This window comes from Nelusetta ayraudi, unplaced genomic scaffold (assembly GCF_046127955.1).
Source record: "Nelusetta ayraudi isolate G7.1 ecotype Tasmania unplaced genomic scaffold, CSIRO-AGI_Nayr_v1 ptg000028l, whole genome shotgun sequence".
In the NCBI taxonomy this organism is placed as follows: domain Eukaryota; kingdom Metazoa; phylum Chordata; class Actinopteri; order Tetraodontiformes; family Monacanthidae; genus Nelusetta; species Nelusetta ayraudi.
The window spans coordinates 1,910,528-1,921,261 of NW_027466078.1; the positions used below are offsets into that span (position 1 = coordinate 1,910,528).

General features: G+C 46.0%; 1 long non-coding RNA gene and 1 pseudogene across 1 annotated transcript in view; one reads left to right on the top strand and one right to left on the bottom strand.

Moving 5' to 3' along the window:
- Window positions 1-4,335: 4,335 nt before the first annotated feature.
- Window positions 4,336-10,734, top strand: part of LOC142891210 (uncharacterized) — an 80,926-nt gene continuing 74,527 nt past the window's right edge. The window contains exon 1 of the long non-coding RNA XR_012927202.1: window positions 4,336-4,441. This is a non-coding gene — a long non-coding RNA (uncharacterized LOC142891210). The remainder of the gene's footprint in view (window positions 4,442-10,734) is intronic.
- LOC142891072 (tripartite motif-containing protein 16-like) lies at window positions 7,716-9,802 on the bottom strand (annotated as a pseudogene).

The window sequence follows — 10,734 nt, forward strand, 5'->3', positions numbered from 1 at the left end:
ATTCTTCTACCAGCGCTCCATTGCTATCATTTTTACTGTCCCATAAAGTGCTATGTGCATTCAAATCCCCACCACATATCACTTTGCCCTCTAGATAATCTGCCAGTTCATCCAAGGCTTCTGACCACCTACTGTTAGCTGCATTATAAAAATGAACTCTTTTCATATTTGCCTCTTTTGCCCAAATTTCAATGACTCTATATTCCATTTGCCTTCCTTTGCCCACCACACTGTATTGTGTATCTTGTTGCATCAACATTACACATCCACCACCATTTGCCTCTCCTCTATCTCTACGCACACTATCAGAACCTTCAATGGTCAAATCCAATACTGCTTTCAGCCATGTTTCTTGAATGCAGCAGATGTCTGCTGCTTTCTTAAAGTCTCTAATCAAAGCTTTTAGCTCTTGACCATTTGCTATGAGACCTCTAGCGTTGCATTGTAATATAATCAGTCTGTCTTTTCATTTGCTGCCCCTGCTTTCTTGTCAGCCTCCAGTTTTCTACTGATATCTTCACAGGATGCCTCCCTCATTCCCAAATACTTTTCAGCCCCCTTTACAATTATTCTCATCTCCTCTGTTTTGTCTTTGACTTGATCAGTACACTTTATTATGTAGGCCATCAACAAAAGCACTTTTCCCACCTCTAATGCCTCATCCCCTTCTTGTCTTACATTGTGTTGAACCTCAATCATTTTCTCTAATCATCTTTGCTCATTTACTCTCTTCACTGCCTCTGCATAGCTTCAGTTGCTGGCTCTTTTGATTGGAGTTGCTTTTATTGCCTTCTGTCTATAGCTTGGCAACCACCATATGTCACCCTGTGTTGTCCCCCACCAGTGCAACATTTATCTTGCGCTCCCTCTTCACATTCTTCCAACCTATGATCTCTTATTTCCTTTGCAAACTGCAGCTATGTGTCCATATCTTTGGCATTGATGGCATCTAAGTGGTGGTGGAATATCAGAACTGGGAAGCTCATGCTCCCTATTTGAAGTCTCTCTGGGAGAATGGACCCTGGAGATTACAGAAGGACTGCCATGATATCTTGTCTTTGCCCATCACCTGTTGTTTGCAGTCTGAATTGACCTCTCCTCCACTCAGACTCCTTTTTACTTTCTCCAAGTCTTCATCTACTGGAATCCCGGTTCTGACCCATTTCTAGCCCTAATACCATTCCTTCAGCCACCACCTTCTTGCATATACTTTCCACCTGCATGGCTTTATTTCTCTGCTCCTCCGTTTGACACATGACCAATAAGTTTCCATGCCACCAGATTTTCCCATTTCCACTTAATCAAGTTTCTTTCTTAGTTCTCTGGTCAGCGCTATGGGGCTTAGTTTGATGTGTTTGTCCTCTTCCTGTAGCTCAGAATAATTTGAAACTCCCCCTTCGAAACCTTTTTGCGTGTTACTCTATTGCCTTCATCTGAACTACTCTCTTCCAACCTGCTAGTGTGCTTCTTTCTTTGAATGTTCTGATTGGTACTCAGACTCCCCATGCTCCTTCCCTGCTGTGATCGCTGTGATTTTCCACTCCTTTACTCTCAACTCCCACACCGAGAGTCTGACCAATCACAGCGCAGTGGGCTGGGTGGGAGGCGGACACGGAGGAGGCCGGGGGTGGAGTGAAGCAAAACAGTTTTCACAGGATGCAGGAAATAGGAGGAAGCGATGCAGCGAGATACACAGATCTACAAAGCTTTCAGTGCTGGGAATCATGTGTTGCTGCTCTGGAGGAGCCAGACATCAAATACAAAGGCCCCAAAATGAGTAGAATAGGTCACCTTTAATGTCAATGGACAATGAAGCAAAGTTGCAACCACATCAGTGTCTGTGAAGCCCCACCAGGGTGTTGAGCTCTTAGAACCCCCTAGAACCATCCAGAACCACCAGGTTGTTGAGCTCTTAGAACCATCCAGAACCTCCACGGTTTTTAGCTCTTAGAACCCCATAGAACTATCCAGAACCACCAGGGCATTTAACTCTTAGAAACATCCAGAACCATCCAGAACCACCAGGGTGTTTAGCTCTTTATTGAAAACACTGGAATCAGTCCTAGACGAAGTTCTGGAGGGAGGACGAAGACGATCAGAACCAAACAAGAACCACAAGGAAAATCTGAACCTGAACTAAAGTCAATGAAGTAAATCCACTAGTTGAAGGTTGGGGACGGGGTCTGGCACTCCAAGAGAAGGCCAATGAGAAGGCTGTCCCGACACTGGAGATGGTGGATCATCCTACGCTGTATACATATGATGAATATAGATGTGGTGTGGGCTTCACTGCTGCTAAAGAAATAAAACAACAAGAAATCAAAGAACAACATGAAGAAGCAACAACTGTGATTGTTGCTGAGGTGAGACACCTGAGTCAAATGATACAAGTATTGGTGAAGATGCCACATTTCACAGCACATTGAAGCTACTAACATAGATCTACATAGATATCAATCTACCTAAACATGCAAAGACAAGCAGGTGGAGATTTAGTGATACTGCTCAAGAAAAAAGGTGCATTAAACATTGATGGACTTATATGGGTACGCATACAAATATATATTTATTAGTGCTGGGACTCGATTAAAGAAAATAATCTAATTAATTATGGTCTTTGTAGTTAGTCAAACCTCTGACCTTTGACCTCTGGTCAGTTCACTCCAGATGATTCTGTCACAACCTTTGAATGTTTTTCAAAAATGAATCAACAAATGTTTTGTTTCATTAATGGCCTCCAAAAGTTTGGATTCACTTCAGATTGTGGCGACCTCCAGTGCACCAGTGGCTTCTGGGACGTCTCTCCCAGTAACCACAGCAGCTTGTAGGGAGAACCAGTCCGCCAGCCACCAGGCTCCACTGGGGTCAAAGGTCGTGACACGCCCACACAGTGTTAGAGTGTCCACTTGGAGCACGACTCGTGTGTGTGTGTAGCTTGCAGGTGGAGGAGGGGTAGAGCCTCGGTGTGTCACTCATCTCCAGTAGTTGTGGTTCTATCAGCCACCACTAGTTGGAGTGCTCCTCTTCACTCTCCTCCTCATCCTCCCTGTGAGAAAGTGAGCGATCTCCGCCTCCCCTTCTCACTGTCTCCCCCACGAGGACGCGGCAGCGTGGCGTTGCCCACACGGGAGAGCGAGCGAAAGTGACGCTGTTTTACGCGTGCGCACGCACACACACACAAAGTGGCACACACGGTTGTGTAGGGGATTTTTATTTTGTATTTCATATTGTTCTTGTGCCCTGCCGTGCTTTGGGGCGGAGGAATGGGTGGCGTGAGCAGGGTGTCGGTGTCGGGAGCGCGGAGCACCGCGACTCCCATTCTGTCCCATTTCCCAACATGTAACAGTTTGTGCACTGGTCAATCATCTCACACCATCATATCTCACCGTGCTGCTCACCCACACCTCACCTCACCTGCATCCGCTTGGTCCCGGTCGGCTCCGCTGCTCCTGGGCGGAAGCGCGCGCCGCTGCAGGGGTGGGGTTTTATGGAGCGCCGGCTAAAGTGGAGTAGCCCATTGCCGTAAGAGGGGGGGTTAGTTTTGGTTTGAATGTGTACCGTATTTTCCGCACTATAAGGCGCACCACATTATAAGGCGCATTAAGCGAAACAAAAGAATCAGAGATAAGTCCGTCAGACTTTATTAACTGCGTTCACAGTAACCCTAAAACTTGTTTGTAACAAATAAAAAACAGAATGATACCGCTAGAAATATGTTACCAACGCGAGTTGAAATCCACCGGAGGTTCTCTACCACGGTTCGGAAGGTGTTCGATTACGTTCCATCAGTGCTTGATTCTACAGCACCGCCGGACTCCTGAACACTGTCTCACTTCATCTACGCGATAGAGCGACCGCGTTGACGCTCTGCTCACGCTCCAGCACCCTCCCACACAGGACGCGTTTTACGAGCAGAGCGTCTCGATCGGTTCACGCGAGGATTGCAAGATCGCGCGACAACCCAGGTAGTTTTCGCGTGTTTTTAAAGAAAACAACAATGAAACAAAACATCGACAGTGTCTGGAAGTATCGATGTGTGTAAAAAAGAAAAAAAATAATAACGCGAACTGCTGGCATCATGCAAAATGCAGGTATTTAAAGTATAGATGCATTTTGTTCATCATAGTTTGAGATTCAAAGTGAAATCGTTTTTTGTTTGACGGCCGACCTGAACAGCGTTGAAGCCAATGCGTCACGTTGATGTTTCACAGTAAAGTACAGCACATATAAATACAAAATCCAGCACATTGTGTTTTATGATGAAAATCATCCGGATCCACCGTGTTTTTACACTATTGATCGCGTTTTACTGCTTCTGGGACGCTTCTGAAACGTGGCCGCTCTGCGCCTGGTGTAAACCTGCTCATTGACTTTAGTGGCCGCGTTTCACTGCGTCGACGCGGACGCTCTGCAAACGCTTCTGGTGTAAAACAGGGGTTATGTATTACTCCGCGATAGCCGTAATGCTGCGAGCGGTGCGGCTTTATAATTTACCTAAGTCGTACTACGGTAAAACACTTTGACAGAGTGCCGTGTACCTCTCAAAATCGCTTCGACGTCAGCAAGCACAACCAGAATCAATCCATATATAAGGCGCACTGTCGTTTTTTGAAAAAAACAAGGCTTTTAAGTGCGCCTTATAGTGCGGAAAATACGGTAATTAAGGGATGTGGGGTTTATTTGTATTTAAGGGTTTGTATGTTTAGGGGGATTGGATTCTGTTTATTGAAGGATGTATTTCTTTGTTGTTGTTTTGTTTTGGAAATGTTCGACTGTGTCGAGGTCACCACGGTTAGTGGGGTGGCCCAATTGGCCCTAGGATGCTGCCCACTATAAGGGGCGCTCATTTTGGTGTGGGAGGGAGAGCCGACTAGTCTGGTGAGAGACTAGAGGACTGTGAAGCTGTCTCCTGTCGCTTATTTATGGTTTTTGGGTTAAAAGAATAAAACTTAATTTCTTCCTGCAATTGACGCTGCCTCCTCCTCCTTCTACTCCACCACCTCAATCCGGTCGGTCCAGATCCCCTTTTTCGTGGGGAGGCCACTTTGCCCCTCCACACTCCCTCAATAATCATCCCACCTCCACCTGTAGAGAGAAGAAAAGACAGCAGCAGTCAGGACTCATGGTCCTTGAACGCATCATCACAGAGACGTTGACTGTTGATGGAGATGATGGAGTGACTGGTCAGAAGAAGCAGACTCTCAGTCACATGTCAAGTGTGGAACATATGAAGGTCATGTGGCCATGGAGTGTTGGACTGATACTGAGGCCTGATGAAGATGAACTGATCAATAATTGAGTGGTGAACTGAGAGAAGAAGCAGTTTGGCAGCAGATGTTGGATGAATGAGGAGCAACTGGACGTCACCATCCTCCTCTCACACTGTGACTGGGAACACTGGACCTCTCCTGTGGGATCAACTGGCTTTGGTGCTGGAACCATCATCCACTGGTTCCAAACCAGTACTGACCTCACACTCTCCAGTTGATAGTCTCTGCTGTAGACAAGATCCATCAGTGGCTTCACTGATGAATCCTTCAGGTGGTTCTTACTCAGGTGTGTGAGGTGGGAGGGGCTGGACTGCAGAACTGAAGACACCACTGCACACTCAAGCTCTGAGAGAACACTGAATGAAGGAGAGCAGAGAATCGACAAGCTGATCAGCTGCTTCCATCATCATCATCACCACCACCACCACTATCATCATCATCTTCATCAGCAGGTTCTCAGTGTCTCCACTAGTGTCCTCACCAAGGGAACTCAGTCTCACCAAGGGAACTCAGTGCAGCTTCACACTCCAGTGTGTTCCAGCCACTGAGTGTCAACACGTCCTGTTGTGACTGACAGTGTTGCTCTGATCTGCTGCTTCAACTCAACATGATGCTCAGTTGTGTGTAAAGTCACTGCAGGTTTGAGCTCCACTGGATCAGAGTTCCTTCACTGGCGTCTCTTTGGACTCCACTGCATCTTTGATCCAACTGCTGTTTTATTGCCTGCTGCCCAATGAAGGAAGGATGTGATGTGTTTGTGTGTTCAATGTGTTGATTGTGTTGATTGACTGTCTGCATGAATCCTTCACACTGATCAAAGCTCCTCATTCTGCCACTGTCACATCTTCATCTCCATCCTGGACTCCAGTGGAGCAGCTTCACTCCACTCACCATCCAACACAAAGCAGCTGAGTTAGCCCTGTGTTGACAGCCTCCTGCTAAAAGTCACCACTCAGGGGCAGATCCACAAAGAAGGGCGCGTAGCAGTAAAATGTGACGTGTTTTGCGGCGAGATTGTGGCCACAGATGCGGGGATCCACAAAGGTTTTTGCGCTAATGACATGCAGGTGCAAACACGCCCACAAATGCGGCACCTGAAACAACCTGCTGAACCTGCTGATGTTGATTCACCCTGTAACTGAAGGAGCTGCTTATATATCAGCAGGGTGGCTAACACCAAGAGCGCACACGCACAGACACACACACACACACACACACACACACACACACACACACACACACACACACACACTATATGTACCCTAAATGTATCACAGCCTTCCTGCAGTTTCTGGAATCACTCAATCTTCCCTCCATGGTTGTCTTGTACTTCTTCAGGTCCAACTCAAGTTGTCACATGCCAGATGTCACATTATAGGGAACATTAGCGCCACCTACAGTCTGTAAACTTGAAGAAAATCAAAACTTGCTCCTAATCATCCTGTGTTGTGTAGAAAGTCAAAGCAATGCTTGGAGACTTCCTTCAGCTCCACTCTTCAGTAGATTTTATGAAAGAGTATTCAGGTGCTCCAGTTGGGCACTAGGGGGCAGCCCACAGGCGCCTCTGTCAGGTGCTACCTCACCACAGATGTATCCTGATGTCCCAATATCTTAATTTCCTCCCTCTCATGTATCTTTCTTTTTGTTTCACATTCATTTTGTTTAATACACAAAAGGCATAAAGAAAACAATACAATTTCCAAACAACGAAAACATTAACAGAAGAAAATATACAGGCAGAAATGAAAGATCACTTGAGGTCAAGGTCACACAGGTCAGTGGTTGTGATGCTTTTTACTTTCAGAATATTGACTCATTGAAATATGTTTGAGCTCAGTTTTAAAAACAAAGAAAGAAAGAGTGAAAACATTTTCAAAGTCTTGCTAGAAAACAGCAGAGAGGGAGAAGAGCAAAACAAATGATCTGGTTTCCTTCTGATTCATTGACGTCCTTCGGAAATCTCCACAGAAACATCTGGCAAGGATCAAAACCATGAAAGATTTTGAGGGAAACTTCTTTTGTCTCATTTATAATTCAATAACCATTGCAGTTCCAGATATTTAAACACACAGGGTAAAAAGGCACAGGTGGAAACAATGGGTAATTGGGTCAGATGCACAGGTGGAACATGGAGGAAAGATTTTGCCAAGGTGAGCTCTCAAAGTTGTTTCATTTATTTCTCCTAGACAACTTTGAGGTCTGTGTGAAACCAAAATGAGACCTTGGACTGAGTTCCTGCTGACTCTCTGCCTCCCCCCTGTGGTGAGCAGCTGGTCCTGCAGCCTGACATCAGTCACTTCAGCTCATTGGCTGGCACCAGTTCACTGCCAGGAAACACTCCCACTGCTATCTGGATTGTCTTGATGCTTTATTGCTTCAATTCAACAGTTGATCATTGACTTGACATTGTTGTGCAATACAGACTGATGGCATATTTAATGGATTATTGATTGACTGTTGTCACATTGAGCCAACAAGCAGAATCAAAAGACAAAATTCTCCCACAATATTTACATGCATTCATCTGATTGTTGACAAACAGATCAACAGTCAGAAGGTTGATCAGATGGATGAGTTGTTGAAAGGTCAAAGGTCAGGGTGGAAAGGTCCAGAGTGGAAACAGACCTCAGCTGTGTTTCCACAGTAATAAAGTTGTCATGTGGACTAATGACACATTATTAATCTGTGGGATGAATAGGCTGCAGAGGAAGAGAAACATGTGGCACAAACATCCAGCAGCCGTGGAGACAAACATCAGGTGGAAAACAGTCACCAGCAGCACAAACAGGAAGTGGCGTCCAGGCCCCGCCCATCCTGTGATTGACAGCCGGAGACACTGGGCAACAAACGTGAAGACAGAAGAAGAATCAAAGGTGAGAATTCAGCTCAGAGTCTCTCTGACGACTTCAGTCACACTTTCATCAACTCAGCTGAACAACCTGAAGGAACCCAGTATCCAACATGTAGCGGCTGAGTGAAGGAGGTCTGGACTCTGTGGAGGAGCTCCATGGTTCCAGAGACACTGTAGAAGGACAGAAGACCTGCTCTGTGGTCCAGGTACACTCCCACTCTGGAGGACTGAGGACCTGAGACATCAGTCCTGATGCTGTTGTGATAAAACCCATATCCACCTGAGTAACAATATAAACTCCAGGATTTGTCATTGCATCCAAATTCCATTTCCTCTGACCCTCTGCTGATGTTCCTGTAGGCCACTGCTACCTCAACCCTCCCTCTCCACTCCACCTCCCAGTAACATCGTCCAGTCAGACCCTCTCTACTCAGGACCTGCTCCCAGTCAGTGAATCTGTCTGGATGATCACAATAAGACTGAACTCCCATCATGTGTGTCACTTTTCTGTTATCCTCAGATAATAACAGATGTTAGTTCACTGTGTTTGGATCCAGAGTGATTTGAGGTGAACATCTGAGGAAGTCCTCTCTGCTCCTGGGTTCTGGTACCTTCAGTAGAACATCAACGTTGCTCACTGTCCATGAGATGTTTGTCTGAGTCTCCATCAGAACTTGCTGTATTTCATCTCTCAGTTTGGTCACAGCTGCTGCCACGTCCTCAAAGTATCTCCGAGGACGGATCTCCAGGCTGGAGGAGTCTGGAGACGGACTGAGTGCTGGCAGTGAGGAGAACCTGTGGAGAAACTGGCTGTGGTCCAGTGTGTGTGAGATCTTCTCCAGCTCAGCGTCTCTCCTCTTCAGCTCCATCATCTCCTGCTCCAGCTTCTTCTCAAGCTCTTTGACTCCACTCACTGCTGCACCTCAGAGCGTCTTTTCTCCAGCAGACGGATCATCTGGGTGAGGATCTTCTCGCTGTCCTTCACTGCTTTATCAGCAGAGCCGTTGATGGACTCCACCTCCTTCTGAAGCACCTTCAGCTCTTCCTCTGTGTGCTGGATCTTCTGCTGGATCTTCTGCCTGGTCTCCTCCAGCTCTCTCTGCCTCTCAGTCCTCTCTGCTGCTGCTGCCACTGTGTCGTGACCTTTATGATCATCCACACAGCATAAACCACAGATGATCTTCTGATCAGTGCGGCAGAACATCTTCATCACCTCATCGTGACGAGGGCAAATGTTCTCCCGGAGTTGCTGGCTGGGTTGCACCAGCTTGTGTCTCTGTAGGGGAGCAGCATCACGATGAGGCTGGAGGTGAGAGTAACAGTAGGAGGCCCGACAGTCCAGACAGGACTTGAGGGCCTTCAGTTTCCTTCCAGTGCAGACATCACAGGCCACATCTCCAGCTCCAGCATAGCAGTGATCAGCAGGAGCATCTTGGAGTCCAGTCTTCTCCAGGGTCTCCACTAGAGCTGCTAACGTGGTGTTCTTCTACACTGAAGGTCCTCCTACACTGACGGCAGCTGTAGACTCTCCTCTCCTCCTCTGCATCCCAGTGGTGAACTCAGTTAGAAGACACCATCAGTTATATTGTATTATTATATAATACTACATTGAGTATAATGCACTTGCTGCTTGATATTGACTGACCTGTGCCTCAAGACATGACTGTTTGTTACTGTACATAGTTGTCTTGGCCAAGTTGGCCACAATACTGTGAAAACTGTTGACATTCTTGAGAGCTCCTTTATTGGTTGTATTTTTTTTTTTTTGTCTTCACAATCAAATCAAAGCCTCTTTCCTGCCAGGAAGCTGTCTTGTCCAGTAAATACAGATATTTCAAATGCATTTCTGTATGTTTTTATTTGCACAGTAGTTCTATTAGTTATTATCATAGTCCTTTGAATCTAACAGGTGGCAAGCTGCAACTTGTACTTGACATGTGCAGGGGCGGAATAGAAATGTTATTTCTTTTAGATTAGCTGAGCCGAAAGCTTTTGTTAGTCTGGTCCGATCCTACACGGTGCTGCGGGTATATTGAGGCACATATGAAGCAGCATTTTGACGGTAGGAAAGCACGATTTAACATGTACACAAATATTCACATGCCTATACAAATTGATTTATTTCCTTAGTTGCAGTCAGGAGAATGGTGAATGCCTTACCTCACGGCAGTGGGAAAAGGGAATAAGCACTGAGCTGATAAATAGGTTTGGCGGCCGTTGTTTTTGTTCTGTTTGGATTTTAACCTACAGAGTTAATGCCCATGCGGCACCTAAGTCATTTCTTTCCTGAGTTCAGTTGGAGATTTATTTTTGCATGAAATTTGGAATTGAGTTATTTGAATTATGTATCCATAAATATATATTTTGTGATCATTCCAGAAACCACACATTACTGCCTGTTCACCAATCAGTCCCCGGAGTGCACCGAGTCCTGCTGTCTTGTGACTCTCTGACCGGAGCGCCCACAGTAGATGATGAGGAGACCAAAATTATTAGGGAGATTGTCTCAAACCCAAACAATCTTTCACAATGTACAAACGTACCTGGGACTCTCCAACCCCTTTTTTGAGACTTGAAGAAACCTTTTGGATGACAGGCGAAACATCTTCGAGA